The 23,872-nt window shown below is 34.6% G+C and overlaps 1 long non-coding RNA gene across 1 annotated transcript in view; it reads left to right on the top strand.

Annotated features, from left to right (window-relative positions):
* Positions 1–19,102: 19,102 nt before the first annotated feature.
* Positions 19,103–23,872, top strand: part of LOC145672784 (uncharacterized) — a 302,733-nt gene continuing 297,963 nt past the window's right edge. Inside the window, exon 1 of the long non-coding RNA XR_014128653.1 lies at positions 19,103–19,364. This is a non-coding gene — a long non-coding RNA (uncharacterized LOC145672784). The remainder of the gene's footprint in view (positions 19,365–23,872) is intronic.

Raw genomic sequence — 23,872 nt, 5'->3', positions numbered from 1 at the left:
CTTCATTGCCCGAATATTACATACCAATCCCTGGTATCCTTAAAACTAAATGAGAATGAGCCAGAACGACCGGTAAATTTCTGCATGTTGTAACATACCATCCTTCTGGATCTGAGAAGAAGAATGGATGGTTACAAGAAGGAAAATTATATATAGAGCGTTATATTTTCTATCTAAACTAATATTGTGAATAATTTTCAGTATTTAAAACAATTATATTCTCTTTGTAAAAAGTCTTATTTTTAGAAAAAGAAGAGAAAGAAAAAAAGTATTTAAAAAAGTTGAAGGGAATTATGTAAGGAGGAATTGACTTTGAAAAGCTTGGCTATGACAACTAGAGAGAAAAAAGTGTTTGCGCGTGTTTGTACTGTGGGCGTGGCTTGTCTCGCCGACTCTTCCTGGCTCGGTGACTCAAGGACCCGTTATCTAGTTCCTTGAGTGAATCCAGAGAGGATGGATTGGTTTATGGTTACGTGTTCTCGATTTGCTTGTGTGTTAAGTAGGACATGTTCTTGAGTGCGTATACGTGGGCAAATCTAAGTTCCGTGCCGGAAAGTTTTTACTGCTATATATTCTTTGTGAGTTAAGTGAAGTAAAGTATCACGATTTGTGGAACAAGTTCACAGTTTTTCTGGAAGAAATTGGCAAAGAAATAGGCTTTTTTGTGCTTGTGAAAGTTACAGAGTCAGAGAGGAAAAGTGTGTATGCAAAGTGAACCCTCATTTCGCTCTATCAATTGTATTCAGAGAGTGAATGTGCATTTTGTGCCTGTTTCATTACTCCTTAATCTTTCTGAAATATTTCTTTTTTCAAAAAAAGAAATTTATTAAGGAGTGAGAAATTTTGTAGTGTAGGGTAATTCTTAATAGAGTCTGAAGTGATTGCTAGTTAAGAACCTTTTTCTTCTGGCAATTCTAAAGATTTGTCCTGAGGAGAATCTCTGTAAATACGTGATTAGATGTTTGAACTTGTCAGAACTTCGTAAGTTGAATAGCATAATTTCTGGCACAGAGCAAAGAATTGCGTACGTAGCTAGTCAACCGTTAGTCAAAGAGGACAAATACCCAACGATAGGAAAGAAGCTAGTAGGTAAACCATTGAGTATTACTGAAACTGGGTGAGTTGCTACTCGTATTTTTACCTATAGTAGTTGTGTTCGTTAAAAGTGTGGATAGTGAGGTTGTCTGTATGTTATCTCCAATGGGATTAAACTCGCGGGCCTTTGCTTTCCAACAGTAGTTAAAATCCTCCCAGAAATTGTGGCGATTATTCTTTCTACTTTGACCGTGATAGTTGAAATAAGATTTGAACCACCTGCAGATCCAAGATTTCATTTAGTTTAAGTATTTTCTTTTTCAGCTGTTTAGCTATATGTTCAAAAGAAGAGCATGATTAGATATATTTTCTCGAACGATAAATATAGATATATTTTTTTTCTCGAAAATTGTCATATGCCTTGAAAGTAAAGATTTTGATTCAGAATTAAATTTGACTGCTATTATTTGAATGAGTTAACAATTTAAGAACTAGAAGTATTGTCAGAATTATATTTAGAAATATTTTTCATTTTTGAAAGAATTTACCTATGAGTAGTTGATGTTCGTAAAAGTGGACAGGAGTTTTGTAACTGTTAAAGTCAATTTTTGGTGAGAAAAGTAATTATTGACTGTAGATTCTATTTGAAATACTATTGCTTCTGAGTTGAAGGAAGATTTGAATCTGCTAGTAAAGTTAAAATTGAAATTTTTGAGATTTAATCAAATTTGCCGAGAAATTAATAATTATTAGGATAGTTGTATATTGCACGTTTCATCCGAGTGTATATGCGCTATTCAAACGATTTAGTGTATATACACCACCTTCCATTGGCAATAAAGTTGTTATCTTTAAAATTGAAACACTGTTGTACATGTTTATTTTGTTTATGTTTGAAGTGTTTCCCTTTCTGAAAACAGAAATATTGGATCTGCAATTCCAGCTAATACGTGCTAAGTTGATTACGCGATACTGCTCGACTCCTCTCTCCCAAGCCCTCTCTGCCAGGCTTTGCTGTCTGAGACCATATTGACAGTTTGTTTAGTTTTTTTTATATAAACTCTCAATGTGGATTCGATTAGGCGAAGCTAGGTGGAAGGGGGCGTTACAATTCTCAAGGATTCAGTGCGAGCCTAATTCAGTGCAAGCTTGAACTGAATAATTTAGAAGATCAATTACTTACCATTGATGTTCCTAATTCTTCACAATTACTTGAGATGAAGAATTGGATTGAGTGTGATCTTTTGAGAACTTCCAACACCAAGGGAACTCCAGGGAATACAGTTAGTGATGTATCAAGATCTCCTAGCGTAAATGGTGAAGAATTGGATCTAGGAAAATTTCTAACCTCCCATAAAGAGGAAACACCTGGTAGAACAACATGGGTCGACATGGCTATGATCTCGACTGATATTAATGATAGAGATTTAGTTCAAACTCAGCCTGAAGAGAAGGAAAAGCAGATAGCCATGAAGAAGAACAATAAAATTGATGGAAGAAGTGACGAGGTGGATCAATCTTCGTGTTGTTTGAAAAAGAAGATTGCTTCAAAGAAGTCAAGAAAGAGGAAGACTAAGAAGAGGAAGTATAGACCATTAGTTGAGACCCTTTGTCAATTTAATTTTCAAATAAAGCACGTTAGATCTTCCGAGAATTTAGTAGCAGACACATTGACAAGGGTGTATCTGGTGAAGAAGGACGATACTCAGAGATCCAAAGTTAATAACATCAATGTAGATATTCCTTCTGCTTCGATGGTATGGACAGGACGTCATCACAGTTCATCTGAAGCATCGGATGTGGATATTGAACAAGCTGAAAACTTCCATAAACTTGTCAATAGAAATAAAAAGTATATAAATAAAGATTCTCACCAGGGAGAAACCAAATGTAAACGATCTCCACAGGTGAAAAACCCGTCGAACACACGGGGAAAAATCTGATGAAGAAAACTGGAAGTATCGCAATCAGAATGTTAATTCATTCATAGATTCGATTAATAAAGATTATGCAGATGTTATCACAGAACGAGTTGGAAGCATCAAAGACTTCACCGGTCATATTTATTTATTAGAAGACAAACCATTTAAACAAAATCCATTTCCAATCCCAAAAGGAAAGGAAAAGATTTTTGACGAACAGATTCGAGAGTTGGTTGAACAGGGTATATTAGAGGAAGTGGACCATTCCAACTATGCTAGCAGTTGTTTCCTCGTTAAGAACAAAAATAATACTTTTAGAATTGTCGGAAATTACGTTAAGGCTAATTCCTTAATAGTTAATGATCCTTTTCCTGCTCCAAACTTGGAGGAATGTCTAACAGGGTTGTCAGGGAAGAAGCTATATTCACGCATTGACTTACGGCGTACGTACAATCAGATTAAACTAGACGATAACTCGAGAGACATTACAAGAATAGTTACTCCAAAGGGTTTATATCGTTATACACGAGTGCCAGTTGGAATTAAAACTGGGAGTAACCTATTAACTCGTGTGATGAAAAAACTGATAGGAAATTTGGAAAAAGATGGCGTAAAACGTATTTCGACGATGTATTGATATTTTCAGATACAGTAGATGAACATAAAGAAACAATAAGAAAGGTTTTCGATATATTTAGAAAATATAATGTAACGGTCCCACCTGATAAGTGTTTGTTTTTCTATACTAAGATTAATTACTTAGGTTATGTAGTATCAGGGAACCAAATGGAGATTGATCCGAAAAAGGGTATCAGCAATCAAAAATATCCCTCCACCAAGGAATCGTAGAGGTCTTATGAAAATTCTCGGGTTGTTTAGTTATTATTCTAAGTTCGCGCCCGAAATGCAAGAACTCATGGGACCATTAAGTGAACTCAAGTCTGTCAATAGTAAATTTGAATGGAATCTAGAACATCAAAAGATTCTTGACAGCTTGAAGAATTTATTGGTGGAGAATGTTGTGTTAAAAACTCCTGACCTCAATAAACGTTTTATAGTAAACGTGGATAGCTCGGGAAAGAGTATTGCTGGGTGTTTGCAGCAGGAGAACAGCAAGGGGGAATATCAACCCGTCGCGTTCTTCAGTAAGAAACTGTCGGAAGCTGACAAACACCGCAGCATTTATGAAGTTGAGTTTATTAGCTTAGTAAAAACGATTGCTCGATTCGGGCATTACTTGGTAAAGGAATTCGACGTACTAACGGACAATAAGGCTCTAACTTGGATTCTCAGTAATTTAAAGAGACTAATGAAGTATGGACCATTAGTTGAGACCCTTTGTCAATTTAATTTTCAAATAAAGCACGTTAGATCTTCCGAGAATTTAGTAGCAGACACATTGACAAGGGTTTACGATCCCTTTGAATTTCGCATTATAGATGGGCCTATGGGATTAGCTGTCTTTAACGAGAATCTAAGGTTAGCACATATGTGGAGACTTCCGTTGATAAAAGAACCGATCGATGAGCTGCAGAGAGAAGACTCTGAACTTAGAGATATTATTGAGAAGATCGAAAAGGGTGAGTCAGTTTCAGGCTATATCCTGAATAAGAGAATATTAATGAAAAAGACGAACTCGGTAAACAACCCTTACAAGATTGTTATTCCCAAGAATCTAAGACATGTGCTAATCGAATATTATCATAATGATAAACTGGTTGGCGGTCATTCTGGCATATATCGAACTTTGAAGAAGCTATATAAGAGATTCACTTGGGAAAATATGAAGCAAGAAGTAACGGAGTTTGTTCGATGCTGTCATCGATGTCAGTTGACAAAAGAAGAAAATAAAAAGAAAATGGGAAACCTAATCTCTGAATATAATAAGAGAATAGGATCACACTGGATGATTGACATCATAGGAATTTTACCCACCTCAAAAGGCTTTAAGTATATACTCATTGGAGTAGATAACGCTAGTAGGTTTGTGGTGTTGGAGAAGTTAAGAACTTTAACTTCAGCATCAATCACCGAAAATCTAATGTATATGTTCAGTAGGTTGGGATTTCCTGAGGCAATATCTACTGACAATGCTTCAGTGTTTGTTTCTGATCATTTCAAAAAGTTTATGTTTGGACTTGGCATAAATCATATAAAGCTTAGTCCATATCATCCAGAAGGAAACATTTCTGAGCGTTTCATCAAGACCTTGAAGGCATCAATTCAAGCTTATTTTTCAGATAAGCAACACCTTTGGTCTAATCTTATTCCCGATTTGCAATACACATTAAATATTAGTGAGCATTCTGGCTTAAAGATGTCTCCAATCGAGATATTTTACGGACGTCCTACCAATACCCCTTTGGAGAACCGATGGAACAGCACAGAGTCAGATATTGGGAGTAAATCAACCCAAGAGCTCTGGCTAAATGCCATGCAGAATATGGAGAAATCGTGGAGTAAAAGGAAGAAGTTAATGGCTCAGAGGAGAAGGGAAGTATCTTTTGGATTAGGAGATAAGGTTCTCATTCGCTCCCATGTAAAGTCGTCTCTTAAAGACAAAATAGCTAAGTCTCTTAGCGACAAATGGCTCGGTCCATTTGTAGTCCGTCCTTTCCTGACCCCAAGTACAGTATTAGTATCGGATGAAGAAAATAATTTGAATTCTTTCCGTAGAAGTCATGTATGGGAATTGAAAGTATATAGAGAACCTAGAGTATTGAATTAATAATAGAAATGGAAGAGATATGAAATTAATTCATTTTTGGTAAGGAAATATTAAATATTAAAAACTATTAGTCATTTATTTTATTATTGTTATTTGATCTTGTATATTTGTATATAGCTTTGTTATTGCTTATCAGATATTTTCTTTGCATTTATTTACCATGGCCATTGAAATTGAGAAAATTTTTGATAATACTAAATGCACTTAGAGATCTCTAAATTTTGTAAATTAATTGTAAATAGTAATTTGTTGATTTAATTTTTAGATTATATAATTGCATTCAAAGAATTGTATATAAGTATTTAATTTATTATATTTGTAAATATGTTGTTGACTAATAGTTTGTTTTTCTATTTTGTAGATTTCCTGCAAAAAATATAGCTTTGTATATTTTTTTAATTCCAAGGAGAGGCAGATGTAACATACCATCCTTCTGGATCTGAGAAGAAGAATGGATGGTTACAAGAAGGAAAATTGTATATTGAGCGTTATACTTTCTATTTAAACTAATATTGTGAATAATTTTCAGTATTTAAAACAATTATATTCTCTTTGTAAAAAGTCTTCTTTTTAGAAAAAGAAGAGAAAGAAAAAAGTATTTAAAAAAGTTGAAGGGAATTATGTAAGGAGGAATCGACTTTGAAAAGCTTGGCTATGACAACTAGAGAGAAAAAAGTGTTTGCGCGTGTTTGTACTGTGGGCGTGGCTTGTCTCGCCGATTCTTCCTGGCTCGGTGACTCAAGGACCCGTTATCTAGTTCCTTGAGTGAATCCAGAGAGGATGGATTTGTTTATGGTTACGTGTTCTCGATTTGCTTGTGTGTTAAGTAGGACATGTTCTTGAATGCGTATACGTGGGCAAATCTAAGTTCCGTGCCGGAAAGTTTTTACTGCTATATATTCTTTGTGAGTTAAGTGAAGTAAAGTATCACGATTTGTGGAACAAGTTCACAGTTTTTCTGGAAGAAATTGGCAAAGAAATAGGCTTTTTTGTGCTTGTGAAAGTTACAGAGTCAGAGAGGAAAAGTGTGTATGCAAAGTGAACCCTCATTTCGCTCTATCAATTGTATTCAGAGAGTGAATGTGCATTTTGTGCCTGTTTCATTACTCCTTAGTCTTTCTGAAATATTTCTTTTTTCAAAAAAAGAAATTTATTAAGGAGTGAGAAATTTTGTAGTGTAGGGTAATTCTTAATAGAGTCTGAAGTGATTGCTAGTTAAGAACCTTTTTCTTCTGGCAATTCTAAAGATTTGTCCTGAGGAGAATCTCTGTAAATACGTGATTAGATGTTTGAACTTGTCAGAACTTCGTAAGTTGAATAGCATAATTTCTGGCACAGAGCAAAGAATTGCGTACGTAGCTAGTCAACCGTTAGTCAAAGAGGACAAATACCCAACGATAGGAAAGAAGCTAGTAGGTAAACCATTGAGTATTACTGAAACTGGGTGAGTTGCTACTCGTATTTTTACCTATAGTAGTTGTGTTCGTTAAAAGTGTGGATAGTGAGGTTGTCTGTATGTTGTCTCCAATGGGATTAAACTCGCGGGCCTTTGCTTTCCAACAGTAGTTAAAATCCTCCCAGAAATTGTGGCGATTATTCTTTCTACTTTGACCGTGATAGTTGAAATAAGATTTGAACCACCTGCAGATCCAAGATTTCATTTAGTTTAAGTATTTTCTTTTTCAGCTGTTTAGCTATATGTTCAAAAGAAGAGCATGATTAGATATATTTTCTCGAACGATAAATATAGATATATTTTTTTTCTCGAAAATTGTCATATGCCTTGAAAGTAAAGATTTTGATTCAGAATTAAATTTGACTGCTATTATTTGAATGAGTTAACAATTTAAGAACTAGAAGTATTGTCAGAATTATATTTAGAAATATTTTTCATTTTTGAAAGAATTTACCTATGAGTAGTTGATGTTCGTAAAAGTGGACAGGAGTTTTGTAACTGTTAAAGTCAATTTTTGGTGAGAAAAGTAATTATTGACTGTAGATTCTATTTGAAATACTATTGCTTCTGAGTTGAAGGAAGATTTGAATCTGCTAGTAAAGTTAAAATTGAAATTTTTGAGATTTAATCAAATTTGCCGAGAAATTAATAATTATTAGGATAGTTGTATATTGCACGTTTCATCCGAGTGTATATGCGCTATTCAAACGATTTAGTGTATATACACCACCTTCCATTGGCAATGAAGTTGTTATCTTTAAAATTGAAACACTGTTGTACATGTTTATTTTGTTTATGTTTGAAGTGTTTCCCTTTCTGAAAACAGAAATATTGGATCTGCAATTCCAGCTAATACGTGCTAAGTTGATTACGCGATACTGCTCGACTCCTCTCTCTCAAGCCCTCTCTGCCAGGCTTTGCTGTCTGAGACCATATTGACAGTTTGTTTAGTTTTTTTTATATAAACTCTCAATGTGGATTCGATTAGGCGAAGCTAGGTGGAAGGGGGCGTTACAATGTGGACTACAAACCAACATGAAATGGAGCCCTGGTTTATTGATGAGGCCTATTTCTGCTTAAATGGGGAGGTCAACCGTTATAGTTGTCGATACTTGTGTGAAAATATTCCGAATTGAGTTTATGTAAGAAACATAGTCCCGCCAAGGTAAGGTTGTGGTGTGGCACATGGGACTCTCGAATTATTGATTCATTTTTCATCGACACGAACTTAGCGCCCAACTCTTGCAGAAACATGTGTTTCTTTCTGAAGCCAGACAGGAACTTTCCATATTTTCAAGACGATGGAGAACTCCATACTTTGCGTTGGTGTGCGTCACTGGATAACTCCCACGGAAATAGATTGTCGTCTTGGTAGAGTGGAATGGCCACCTAGATATCCTAATCTTACACTTACTGATTTATGTCTGTGATGTCATATGAACAGATGGTGTATAATGACCATCCGCACTGCAAGAACCCTCATGATATAAAGCACCTAGCGGAATTCAGTTTGCACGCCTGTGACCAAATTTCACCAGACTTTTTCTTGCGTGTGAACTCGGAGTGGATACGGCGAATACCTTTATGTATCAGAGGAGATGACTACCACACAGAACATGTGCAGTAGTGTGCTAATGTTAAGTGGGAAGGAATTGACTATAAACATATGAACCCGTAGGATTTTGATATATAGGATTTTGTTGAAATATTGTTGTACATTTCTAAAAAGATCCAAAAAGAATTAATCTCAACTAAAAAACAATCCTTTGTTGCCGATCAAAGATATAGTTTTACCAATGAATGATTTCAACCACATAGTAAAAATAATTATAAACCCGATAGTAAATGTACTCCGTGTTTAATAAAAATCGGGAGGTATTTTTTCCTTTAACAAAAGTCATTTCCTATTACTTTTATATGCTACCTAATTATATAGTTCGAAATGTGGATGTGGAAAAGAATGGAGAGAATAGCTGTATAGAGCGGGAAACGAATGAGAAGGTGTTAGAAATTGTCGGAGAGAAAAGAAGAATTTAAGATGTGATTGAAAAGAGGAAGAGGAGCAGGTTGGAATATTCACTGAGAAGGAACTCTATCATGAGGGATGTGCTAAAGGGTATGGTGGCAGAAAGAGAGGAAGAGGGCGAAGGAAGCTACAATTAGTGAACGGTATCAAAATAGAAAAATCATATATGAAGATGAGGCTAGTTGAAGACCATGGAGCATAGAAGCTTCTCACTTGTGGAAGTGACCACCAATATGGTAGAATATCTATGATGAGGATGTATGTGAAGATAACATCCGTCGTTGAGGTGAAAAATTGTGGAGAATAATTAGTGACAGTAATCAGTCTGTGATTCAAGTCCTAATGTCCAAATTTAGACATAGTTAAACTAATTGGTCACATCCACCCGTCCAATTAGATTAATGTTTCTATCAAATTGATTTTCTCTTTTCAACATCGAGACAATATACGAGGGCTGCTGGAAAAGTTTATGCAATCAAAGTGAAAAAAGACATGTTTAAGTCCTGAAAATGGCTTTATTATTTTTCAGAGTATTCACCTTTAAGATTGATACACTCTTGCGTACACTCAAACCAATTTTGGAAGCATTTTCCACTCAGAAGCTGCTGTTGAAATGAGTCAACAGTTCCTTCAAGGGACAAATCTCACCACGTATTTTATTTTCATGTGTGGGAACAAAAATAAGTCAATAGGTGATAAATCAGATCAGTACAGACAATGAGTCATCAATTCCCCATTTCTACTGGACAAAAAAGTCATCGGTTTGGTGTGATGGGTAGAAATTGGCATTATAGTGGTGAAGAATGACGCAACATTTTGGGTTTATTTTACGTAATTCATTGATAACCTCTGGCAACCAAATTGTTGTATACCACTCAGCTTTTATAATTCGTTGATCTTCTAAAGCTATTGTTGCTGCATGTTCGATAAAACTGAAGAAACAAACAATCACTAGCTAGGCAGCCCTCCTCGAATGAACAACTTTTATTGGTTAGCTCACTTTGAAACACTCAAACAGTTGATTCCTATTTAGTTTAAAGTTCGTATGAATAATGCAAGTTTCATTTCCTGTAACGATGTACTACGCCAAATTTAACTTATCTCAGTTGAGGTTTTGAGCATTTCTTTACACCAATTGACATAAGCTTGTTCTGACCCTCAGTCAAGTTGTGTGAGATTTAACGGTTTGAAAGGTTTTTCGTACGTACAGATGACCTGCAAAATCGCATACATCGCTTTCAATTCAATGTTCAAAGATGCCTGAATTTTACGGTATGCTCACCTATCTCAATCATTTCATGCATAGCATTAACGTTACTGGCAACAACAGATATGCATGGAAACCTTCACGAAATTCATCACTGAGAAATGTGCAACCACGCTGGAATTCGGAAATCTGATTGCACGTATTTCTTTATTAGATGGTGCTTGATGCCTAAAACCCAAATGAAGTCACTTAGTGCATTGTTTCGGTGTTAAGCTAAATTTGAATCATAAAAAATTCTTGCCCGAAAGTCACGAAACATTTCTATTTCTCACAAAACATTGGTTCTTCAACCTGCTGTGACATAGACTTAAACAAAGATAATTAAAATTTAGGAACATCTATCCTTTGGAATTTTGTGTTAGCAGAGCACTAACGCTACTGTAAAGTTAGCAGTAGTTTGCAGGAACTTTCTCAACAGCCCTCGTACAAGGTGATGTGTAGGTTGAAATAGGATCTGGGGACCCACGGTCAGAGATGGATTTAGATTTGATGGGGCCCTAAGCTACTGAAGATAATGGGGCCTTTTATCTGTCTAGATGAATGTAAGACCTTATATGAATCGTTTATTTCAGAAACCCGCTAAATGCACTTTTTAAAACTTCAGGGAAAACGCAAAAAAACATTCTAGCCTTGAAAATAACAAATTTGAGGGTTCCACAAAATTTGGAGTACTAGTTAATTTGTTCGTGAATTAGATGTTGCCTGTAACTAGATTATAATAGTTACTCCCGTAATTAATAAAAAAATATATAAATATTTCACTTGACGGGTTTCTGTAATAAAACTAGTTGTGACGGAACAAACGTAAAGTTTGCAAACGAAATAACAGTATTTGCTGTTGTATTTTGTTTTAAAAAGAAAACACAAAGTTATTAACTGTACCTCTGTATTTGAGTATCAAATGGAAAGTCGGAACATGATTACAATAGAAATGTACCCATAGTAACAATGGTACGGTAATCACGTTATCAGTGTCCTACAAAAGACAAGCGGATTTCCTTCTCAATTACTAGGTATGTCTATCTGTCTGTCTGGAACCATTCACCTTCATATTCCCTGTCTACGTTACACATGGCTTCTGCAGTTGGCCACTGAAGGATGTCGTTGTAGAAATCTTCATAACCTGGAGTGTAGTCACTCAGCTTAACCAGGTCGTCAATTTTTTTTCTTATTGATAGGTACTTTTCCAGAAGGATAAGTTCTGAACAGTTATGTTCCGCAAGGAAAGATTTTGCTTGAAATCAAAACACAATGCAGCTCTTTCCTCATTTTTGTTTTCATTCATTTCTTTTAATTTAGAATAAAACTTCTTAGCACTCCGCTTCTGTATCATTTGTTCAGCGGTGACGCTACGTTTGATGTTGTCGCTTGAACAAGAGTCTCTTAATTTTGCGCTAATGCTTTCACACTGGCTACAAACGTCAACTTGTGGCCGCCCGAAAGAATAATTAAAGTTATCTTTGAAATATTAATAGTAAAAATTATATTCGACTTTACGAACACTTACATTATCTAAAATAGCATTCCCACTGCGGTTCTTCCCTCTCATATTGATAGGTGTTTTACTTTGAACTAATAAGTTAGCCTTGCATCTTGATCCCGAGAAACTCCATGGATTTGTAGAAACAAATTTTTAGAAACTGGAGTAAGAACTCCGTTGATTCTTATCTTGTACTTAAAAAGTTTTGTTTCTTTCAAAACGAGTGTGACGTTTTACTGTCAACAGAAACAACTTTGTTTGTTTTCACTCTACGTTTTACTTCTTTGACTTCCATCAATTTTGCAAATATGTACCTTGCATGATTTTTGCATCTAATCCATAGAAATAATTCCAAATCTTATGCTTTGTTTCATCATCAATGAATGAACTGCATTTACTTGGACAATGGTTCAAAATTTCATCTAGAATAGATCTGCTTGACACCATATTACGTTTATAGTTCTTGTATTCTTCCACCTTGACACATGTTTTTCGTATAACATTTCGATGCTATTTGTCTTCAATTATGACATCACGTTTTCATTTTGTTGGAGACTCATCGTCAGAACTATTACTAGACATTGCAACCAAAACCGAAAAAAAATTTCCAACGGATATTATAACATCACTACTCTATCCAGTACACTACACTCCTCAATGATGACTGTTGAAAACTGTAAACAAAGGAAGTGCACTGAAACAAAAACACAACGAATGTAGCTAGCAATGCAGTGTTGCTAAGACAGGCGAACATTAGATTTACTGCAGAAACACGTTATGTGATATCACTTGACGGGTTTCTGCGCTAAACGCCATGTTCGATTTTAATAATAATCTATTTGACGCCATGATAGGCATCTGGTTTCTGCACTAAAATGTGTGTTTAGAATATGAATAACTTAATCCGTGCAAAAGTCATTTTGTGAAAAAATGTCGGTTGACGGTTTTCTGAAATAAACGACTCATATACAGAAATGAAGAAACCAGTTATATTTTAGGAACCAGGCTTGCAGAAGGGTCCCCATTACTTACATCATAGGGGCCTTCACAAACGAAGCACTGTTGTTATATGTAGATTTTACTTTATTTATTGCTTTTTTAAAAATATTTTAGAAATGTGCATTCAATTTTATCCTTTAATTTTTGGTCGCCCCTAAGAGCGTGGGGCCCTAAGCTATAGCTTGTTTAGCTTATACGTAAACCCGGCACTGCCCACGGTGGCTGAGTAGTGGAACGTTTACCACTGGTGCTTGGGGTCCCTAGTTCGATACCCGGCTAATCAAGTTGGTGGTGGACAACACCGTGTTCGTGAGTTTTCTCGCTGTACTCCCTTTCCTCCCACATTATTATTCCACCAATTTTTCCATCATCATTCACTTGCTTTAATCATCCGTCTCCCTTAATCTAATAGGCATGATCGTGAGACGTTAAACTCAAAGATTTAACTTAATGTCATTTGAAGTAGGATCTGATATCGAAAGTACTATTTCCTTGCCAAGGACCGAATCCAGTACCACGTGCATAGAAAGCATAAGTCGAAACCACCCAATTATCATTTGAATTTTTATTAATTACAGTTACTTTGTGCATGTGTCAAAGTTAGGAAAAGTAAAACAACAAAGTATTAACATCGTTGCTGCTACTTAGCATCGTGTTTTGCCACATCTATAGGGGAGAAGAAGGGAATAGCGATCAGCCCATTTTGCCTTCGTGCGTAACCCGAGGAGAAGTCAAACTAGTGCTGCCATCTGCTTCTTGTAGCAAGGTTTTCTTGTGTATTGTCGAGAAAGTTGTCAGAGAAGACTGAAGTTTATAACGTGCTGAAACTTGTTTTTGTTGATTTTCTTACAAGGATATGCATATTTCAACTCACGATACGAACAATTTCCAGTTGTAAGATCTTGAAGTTACTAAGATTCATAAAAAGTTATATTTACGTCTAATACATGATACATGTTATATTTCAAATGAACTACGTTTTACAGTATAACCAGCTCAATTTTCAAAATGGCGCAATGTTGGGAATGGCGATCAACGTAATCGGTTTACCATCATTGTGATCGCCATTCCTAACAAACATTTGGAATACTTCTCCAGCCAAAAATTATAAAAAAGGCTAGACCTAAGATAGGTAATACGCCTACTTGAGTCAAACACTAAAACTTTTGTATCGGTGTAACCTTTGTGAACCGTGGGTGCATGCTGACTGTACTGTTGTGGACTCACCACATGAATATATCTGTGACGTATCTTTGAAAAAACAACAATAAAACATTCAGTTGACGTTTCTCAGTCTTTCGAAAAAGCAGTTTAGCAGTAATAATAATAATAATAATAATAATAATAATAATAATAATAATAATAATAATAATTGAACGGCCTATGAAACTGTGTGTGTTTATTAAGCTTGACTGTGATCGCCATTATCAACATGTGATGGGAATGGCGACCAAAGTAGCAATTTGAGTTTTTTTCCATCGTGTTCCTGAATTGAAAGGATGATCCTCTTTTTATTTTACACACTTATTGTAGAAGGATTGGAGCAGGGGCGGATCCAGGGGGCGATCGGGGCGAAGCCTCCCCCCCAGAAGAGGAAACTTTTTTATTTTATATACAAATAAAACCCATCCCCGAGTTTGACTCTCTTAAAAGTAGCTCTAAGTATCAGTATTACAACCCACCGCCCCCACCAGAAGTCCGTCCTGGATCCGCTCCTGGATTGGAGTACGTATTTACATATTTGTTTCAATATATTTTGCAAATGAAACTACGTAATAACCCATTTTTCGTAGGTGGTCACCATTGCCCACCTCTCCCCTAGTACATAAATTATTGGCAACAAAAGACAAACTGTATATAAAATAGCTCTGCAAAAGTTCGTGTTTTCCTATCTTCTCAGGAATTACAAATGCGCTCAGTGAAGAAGAGATTCAAAGTAACTTTCGATCATTTTGAACTAGGGATGGCCAAAACTTTCAGGAATCGGAAAAATTATGGAATTCGGAAGAAATCTGGTTTTCTGAAAAATTCCGGATTTCGGAAAATCCCAGAAATTAGATAATTCCGGAATTCACTAAAACTCCGGAATTCGAAAAAATCCTGAATTTAGAAAGTTCCGTAATTTTTCAGAAATCCAGAGTTTTTCGGATTTTAGTTTCCGGATTTGGGAAAGTAAAAATTCTGGAATTGGCCATCCTTATTTTGGGCACATTTCATATTTAAGATCTCCACTCTAACATCCTTTCAGTGCTTTAAAGATTCATGTCCAGATATTGTGAACAATTCTTATAATGTAAACAACAGTGTTCACTTTTCCATGTACTTAAACGGAGCGGATAAATTTTATCTCTCTTTTTCTCACAACTTTGTTAATTGGACTTAAATCTTTCAATTCGATGTCATCCTTTGATTGACATATGTCTTATATTTGGACAACATTTTAATTAAACAGTAATTAAAGTTTAGTAGTTAATGACAAGTTTGATATACATATCCGTTTTGTTGCCAATGTCATAATGAAGAGCGTAATGAGCAGTATTGTGCCGTGAAATATCAGCGGCTCCGTACATATAAGTGAGGTCTACACACCAGCCAAGAAACGCCACCATGGTTGGCGCGAAGCGTAAGAAAATTTCAAAAATAATCCCTGCTTTTCCTTTAATTTGAGCCTTTTTAAATACTGTTTTCCCTTCCATTTTACATATATATTTAAATATATCTTTCCTCTTTCCTCCCGAATTTTGCGTTCTGTTACTTCGGCGCCCGGAGCCATCACCAGTTTCGCCCCTCCCCCAGCGCCACGGCACTGGTAATGAGGATATATTCCATTATTAATTTCACCTCAATAAGTCGCATAGTTCTCGTAAAGCATTAATTTTTAGATTTAAAAATGATTTTTTTTTCTCCATTTCTCGAAATCTACGCACGAACTTTAACACTCACGTATATTAGTTTCTTTATTTCAGTAAGTAGGGTACATATCGAGCAGCATATGTATCATTTTGGATATTATTTCTCGTTAAACACTAATAATATTGTAGAACTTGGGCCGATGTTAATTAATTGATGATTAAGTACTCCAAACCAAAGGTATTCGAACGATTTCGGCATGAGTTCGGAATTTATATCTACTCGACCTTAAGCACACGAGGTTGAATGAGCACTAGTTACAAATCGTGATGTGAGCGTGATGTCGACGTGATGTGAGGATAAGGTTGAATGAGTGTAATATTAGAATGGTGATGTGAGCGTGAGTGTGATTCTGGACTCCTTTATAGAAAGGAGGTCGTTACACGACACGGCTTTCCCACTAGAGGAGACCCGTCACATTTAAGAAGAATTTTCTAGAAGTTAAATAGTTGTACTTGGTAATCATATTTCTAATGGGCAAAATTTATATCTGTGTGGTATATAAACACAATATAGAATTTTCTAGAAATGACACCAATACAGCATTTATAAATATCATTAAAAACTGGTAGACAGGTTAATCTACTTCAATTAAATAATAAGTTAATTAAAGTTAATTAATTTCCTCATTTGAATCAGTACCCGAAGCAAATTTAACTTAGTAACTCATTAATAATCAATTTAACCATGAATTATACAATGATTTGAAATAATTAGAACAAATCAATCGCATTTCTTTTATATACATATTGGTAAGAAGTTACTAGTATGACAAACCCAAATGTAGCTTATATCTCATTTAAATATATAGTTAATGACTCCATTAGAACATGTAGAGGCTTGTTAAAATAATGAAAGAAAATTATACAACTCGCCAATATAATGAGTATATAAATAACGTATCCACACCTTATAATTCCAATTTAAACTCACTAGTTATTCTCTTTATAATTTAACCCAATAACTATTTCGTAGGTTATATAGAAACACTTTACTATATTAAAGATTCATTGACTACGTTTTTCAGCACATTCTAATAGCTTAGGCTGAAACAGTGTTGCCAGATCTGAAGATGAAAAAGTAGCGAGGTTGTGCTCCAAAAGTAGCGGATTTGAACTATTTGTAGCCCAAACTTAAAAATGAATTATTTTGAAACTATACATTTTTATTAATTATATATATATATATATATATATATATATATATATATATATATATATATATATATATATATATATATATATAATACGGTAACACAATTAAATTTGAGATGTTTACGTTTACACAGCTCTGTACAACTAGTAGACCTGGGTGTTATCTAAGACAGCAACACAGTCAGTGGTAATGCAACAGCGAAAACTCAACAAAAATCTACTGTTGTCAGATCTGGAGATTAAAAAAGTAGTAAAAGAAGAATTAAGCTAGTATCGAACATGTCAGTTTTAGTAAAACTATTGTTCATTGTGAATAGAATAACACACTCAACAAACAAAACATTTACTGTATTATATGATATTAATTATTTGTGATGTCATATGAAAATAAGAAAGTAGCGTATTCTTAAGAATTATATAGACTGCAGATAATTAAAGGTAGTCCAAAAAGTAGCGTGTCGCCCAATTCGAAATTTTGGTAGCGAGAGCACTTTAAAAAATCGCCAAATCCGCTACTTGTAGCAGCCAAATCTGGCAACACTAGGCTGAAATGCTGGCTAATATCACAGAGGGTCGCCACCAGAGGAGTTATAATTAAAAAAAATATATATAATCAAAAAATTTAACCAAAGACTCCATATAGAATCAATTGAGACATAATCAAAAGTTGTTACATCCTTTCTTTTTAACCCTTCCAGGTCCAAGACCTGATCCGTTACAGCGTGGACCAAGGGTGGCACTTTGTGCCACGGTGTGTTAATATTAATTTGGAGACTAAGATTAGTTTTCTATTTGTGAAAAACAAAAGTTAACAGTATTTTATAAAGCAAATTAACAACTTTAATAAATTTAAACGCACTCAAAACTATTTGGCTATATATATATATATATATATATATATATATATATATATATATATATATATATATATATATATATATATATATATATATATATATGTAAGAATAAAACTTACATAGTTTCTGATAGTGATGCTTCAATATTTTGGTGACTTCTTATGTGCCTTTTATACTTTTGCCTTGGTCACAGTCTTCTAACTGAGAACTAGCACATCTTTCACAGGGATATCGTCTTGGACGAAGAGTGGTACTTTTTGCCACCTTAAGAAAAATATATAAATAAATTAATTCAATATGAAAAATTTAACGATACATATATAATTTGAATCACTATATTTCAAAGAACAATAACTATTAATTTCAAGTTTCTTCCTCAAGTAATTTTCGAGTATGAGAAAAAGATATTCATTTGTGGCACTTTTTGCTACTCTTGGTCCACAGAGGGTTAAGTAACTAACAGAATGACATGTTATAGTGTAATATGTGAGTGTGATGTCGAAATGATGACGTAAGCGTAAGCTTCAGTGAGGTTAGTCCAACACTTTTCTCTAAACTCAAAGAGGCGCCCCTCCGTTAAGCATAGAACTTTTCGTTGTTAATACTTACGGGTAGACCTACCTACGGTATAGTTGGCGACGCCTTTATTAGAAATATTCCCAAAATTCTATAGAAGCGTTTAGTGAGAGTTCGGGGATATATCCATTGGTGGTGATATTTTTTTTGGAAAGGGGGCAGTTTGCAGAGATCAGCGCAAACTTTTTTTTTTTTTTAAAGAATCAGAACCAAATGAATATTTCCTGTTGTTAAGACTATTTGTATTTTTTGAGTATAAACGTCTTTGGCTTCTCAATATTATTGGAGAAAACGCAAGGCAGTAATGATTAACTGAAAACTGATGTTTTTCGATCTTTTTCTTTTCTTTTTTTTCCTTTTCGCAGAAAAAAACGGAAATATAAATTCGCGCACTGTCGCAGTGGTTGCTTACAGTCTTCTGTCTTTTGATAGTTAGTTCTTTTTGTCTCTCATTCTCTTTAAGGTTTTTTTATAAACCCTTTTTCTTTTGTTTGTGTTCACAGAGTACTTTTAGTTGCAAGCTCCGAGTTTTTGATAAGATTAAACCTTGGCGCCACTTGTAGAGTATTCCCGCACCACTGTATTCCCCCCTCCCCGTCGTTTCCCCTCGTATAGACCCGTCGCACGTGATAATTTTGGAGCACCTCGAACGGAGGCTAACAGCAAAACACTCTTCTAGCAAGTCCCCGCGACTCACCGAGCAGACGCACTGGGCTAGCAAGTCGCGCGCCGCACACATCGACCATGGCCGGGCTCGTGTTAGAATGTATGTGATCTTTCCTGCTGAGGAGCTGGTTGACATATCATTAGGGTTAAGCCCGACAGAGCATCTGTATCAAAGTTTTCAAAAGCGAGCAATGGCTGGGGAGATAACGCTCAGGGATCTAACTCATCCCTCACTAAATGAACACCTCAAGACACACAATTCTGTCACCTTCAAGTTGGTGCGTACAGGTGAGTTTTTTTTTTTTTTTGTTTGTTTTTGTTTTACCTAACTTCTGGGCGGAAAGGAGGGAACACAACAAAACAAGCTACCAACAAGCAAAACAAATTGATTTGACAGCTGAAGACGAAGAAAAAAAGTATTTGTGAGTGTGTTATTTTTTTATTTTGTGAAGTTGTCATCATGACCGCTACTTTCGTCTTTCTTACAGTGGAGTGTTCGTAAAGAAAGAAAAAAAAAGTGTTTAATCCAATTCTTTTCGATCTTGGTTCGCAGTTTAGTGTGTTGAACTCTAGTGCGTCCGTTACGTGCTACTTAAAAAAGTATGAATGTTGCGAAAGAGATCTAAAGTTCTCTCTTTTCTTTTTACTCTCTTGGTTTCGGGAAGTAATAATAATAATAATAAAAAACTTTGGTTACAATTATTATTATGATTGTAACTAGTGAAGTTAAACTAGTGACGTAAGGGTAAGCAGGAAGCAAGAGTTGAAAACCACGGTATTTCTGTTTTAATTTTCGTGAGCTGAAACAATTTCTCCTTATTCGTGAAAAAAAAAAAAGACTAGTCACACCTGTGCTCTAGTTCGATTCGAGCAACGGACTTTGCGCAACTAAAATAAAATGTTTAGCCACACTAGAAGAAACAACATTATGATAGTGGACTCATTTTCATTATTCAATGCAAAGGGGGAAAATATATATATAGATCGGCGAGATTATTACAAAGAATCGGTTCATTCAGGTGAAACAGTTCCGCGGAACTATTCACATAGAAGGAAGCTAATAAATTACAGTGAATCTTGTTTTTTGTTATAGTAGATTATATAATAGTGCATATAATAACAGGAAATCTTGTGTTAACACTTACCTTTGGAGAGAGATATATAAAGGACGAATGATGTACAATGTACATTCTGTTTTATCGTATGAACTTGCCACAATTTTCATGGCGGCATTTAGCCGTAAAATATAAATTTACTAATAATAATAATAATAAATAAATAAAATAAAATAAAATAAAGAAATAAATAACAATTTGAATCTCTCTACTCCCCTAACATAATAAAATGTATCATTTTAAAAAGAAAACAAATAATTCACAATTTGATGTTTCCTTTTCACTTTTTTCGTACACAAAATACAACGCAAGCTACAGTATTTCAAAACAGTTAAAGTTCAAAATATTTTGAATTTGACAATTTTTTCAACCATTATATCTTTTCGAAAAAAAAAAATACATCCGTAAATCAAAGATTAAACATTAACGTTAAGATACGCGCGTTCTTAGCGTACATTAGAGAATATCTTTCAGTTCCTGTGACTAATTGTCTAGGAGAAATAATGCGACAAGCTTGGCCTACATATTTTCAGTTGGGTGATAGAAATCTTTTTCGTCGGAGATAAATGTGGTACCTTTCGCAAAATCGTATTGAACAGATGGAATTTACGAAAGATCCGAAGTAAATCAATCACAAAGCGGATCTACCAAGGGTCTTAGTCAAATTTTCACTTTATCTTTTATAAACATATGTAAAATGGAACATTGTATTTTCTTTATATTGCTCCAGTGATATAAATTAATTCATAAACGATATTAACGTCATTAACACCGTCATTAAACGATATTAACACCTTCTATGAGTACGTTAAATCCAATTATTTTTTATTCTTATGCAATTTGGCATAGAAAGAGCTCCAAATCCTGTTTGAGATAATAAAGTGAGATATAATACATATTATTATATGGGTAGTTTTAACTAATAGAAATAACCTTTGTGAAAAAGCATAGCACTGCATTTTTTTAAACTTAGCTTAAGAAGTAAGTAAGTGAGTCAATCTCCCATAAGTTCTTACTTACTGTATTGAGTTGAGTTGATTTTGAATTTATCGTCCCGTTCAACAGCGAGACTATATGAGACGTGGACCTACTGGTTAACGTAGAATCCGAACCACATGAGCTCCCGCTGAGAGTCGAACCCGGGTCTGCTGCGCCAAAGACGCGTATGCTAATCGTTTAGCCACGAAGGAGCTCTTTATTTACTGTGTTGAGAAGCATACATAGTAATAGAAGGGATGGATGGAAGCAAGATTTATTTGCTTCATTGCCGAAGTCTATTTATAGCTTATTGTAGGTATTTCCCATCATATCCTTTGAAATATGTGAGCTCGGTTTACTTATGTTTGCTATGGAATTTGCGTGTTTCCTTTTTACTTGTACAATAAATTCTCCCTAACTAAAAAAAAATGTTTTATATTCATTAATAGTGTATACTACAAATTTACAGTTAAAACGACTTTGCGTACAAGACCAAAATCGAATGACTATGAAATCGCATCTTTCTTATGATTTCAACCCACAAATTCAAACTATTCGAAAAAGACTTTCCAGCTGCTACTTATGCAATTCCGTTGTTGCCTGATTAAAGTGAGCTTAACATTACTTATCATGTTCAAAACTATAGGAGACAGGATCTGTTCTTTAAAGTGGTTTCTGTACCACCCCATCGGCAGGGAAGCATTACTCACGGGAGTCGAATCTTTGACCAAGCGCACTGAAAGCACGATCGTTAATTAGCCACGAAGGGATGTATACTTTTAAGTTTTCGCAGTTGAAACTTTTATTCATACGATAAACGATAAATATATTTTAATATATTCATTTCTAATATATTTATCGCTACAATCGCTTTCATATGGAAATATATTTTTATTTTCTGTTTGATGTGGGAATCTCCAGTGCTTAAAAAAAAACTGTTCTCATTCCTAATGTATATGTTATATTCATATATTCCTAACGTATATATTCATAGGAAAACTGGTGTTACCGGTTCGCTTGTTGATTATGGGTGTTTCTGGAAATAACATAGACATTTGAAATGCCTTATTTGTCTTAGGTTATTACGGTAATACGTCAATACATTGCAAATACATTTAAAATAGGTTTTTTGAACCAAGCCTTTATAGAGTGTCATTATCCAATTGAACCGGTGAATGAATGAACAGAAGCCGTTATACTTAATGTCAAAAATGATTATTGAACGCATTGAACAACACATTTCTATGGATTGCTATAACAGTTTTCAAGTTGTTGGGTACTTTAGAAATGAATTTCGTGTGTAGTACATCGTAATATAATTTTCGTATTGAAATATTAGTGAAGTGTGATTTTGGACTTGTACATTTCTTTTATTTACCAATTCAATTTAGATCTGATTCATTTCCTTATTTTTTTTTTATTTTTAAAGAATAAGACTTCCCCATCTTTTGTTTTTGTGCGACATTCTAAACAGAGGTCGTTAAAAATCAATTTATGTTTCTTACGGTACGAAACTACCTTAGCTTCTGGAAGTATATAGGAATAATTTCTTTTATTTATAATCTGCATTGATTTAGAACCTGCGTTATGCACAAACATAGATATTCAGATAGAACTTGTACATTTGTTACTGGGTAATTTCTGAAATTGTTTGAGATAGGTCCTTTATTCTTAAGTTAGAATGTATTTAAAACTGATTTTTCGCACTTTTGGAAACTTAATAAGGAATGTGCCTCCAATGACTCAGACCGTGTATGTAAATATATATTCGTCTGTGCAAAAATTTAAGAACTGCTGTGGTGAATCTGAGAAAAATGTTGTAAATGATTAATGATCTAAAAAGCAAAGTTGTCGGTAAGATATACTACAGGTTTTGCAAACTGAAACGGAAACTTTACGTTGCGTTGACGCAAATCGATGTGTGCTGGACAGCATGACCAGATTCTCTAACTGAAAGGTCTGAACAACTCCATAAATTAATAGAAATTCAATTCAACTGGAAACTTCATTCAGTGATAACTTTTCTACTTGCAATCACCCTATAGTTCTGTTGCACACACCAAGTTGGTCAGCCGAAAGTTTTTTGTCATAATAAGAAAGTTCGATTGGAAAAATAAATCATTCAAGATGGCTGGACATTTCTGTGTTGGAAATAAGATTTCAAACCATTCAACATACTTCGAACCGTCTGAAGAGCACGAAGCAGAAATATCCGTTTAGTTTTGGTTTGCAGTTTAAAACTAAAACGAGGTTTCGCACGTAAAAATATTTAAGTTTTTCGACCAAAGTGATCATTTTTAAAAACTTTACCCGAAAAATGTTCTTATAACATTAGAAACACTAGTAAGAAACCAGGATTATCCCGTTAAATCCAGGATGTCAACTTGGTAGTGGGCCTTATATCATGGTAAAACCGAAGAATGTTTTCCGTGCTTTATAAAGTAGTTTGAAGAATATTTTTCCTTCATTTTTGTTGATATCTCACTTGTTTTAAGAAGCAAGAAATTCGTTTCTGAGTATTTCCGTTCTCCAACAATAGTTCATGAAGGCCACCAACATAGAATTCCATCACGAACAACTGACGAAAATGAGTAGTACACATATGCATTTAACATGAGGGAAGTAAGACTTTAAAATCATGACAATATTTTAGCGTTTAAAATTTAAAATATGTAACAAATAGATGTATTAATTATAGAAGAT

The sequence above is a fragment of the Thermobia domestica genome, chromosome 16, assembly GCF_964235325.1.
Source record: "Thermobia domestica chromosome 16, izTheDome1.hap1.1, whole genome shotgun sequence".
Lineage (NCBI taxonomy): Eukaryota > Metazoa > Arthropoda > Insecta > Zygentoma > Lepismatidae > Thermobia > Thermobia domestica.
This window is presented reverse-complemented; position numbering and strand designations above follow the sequence as displayed.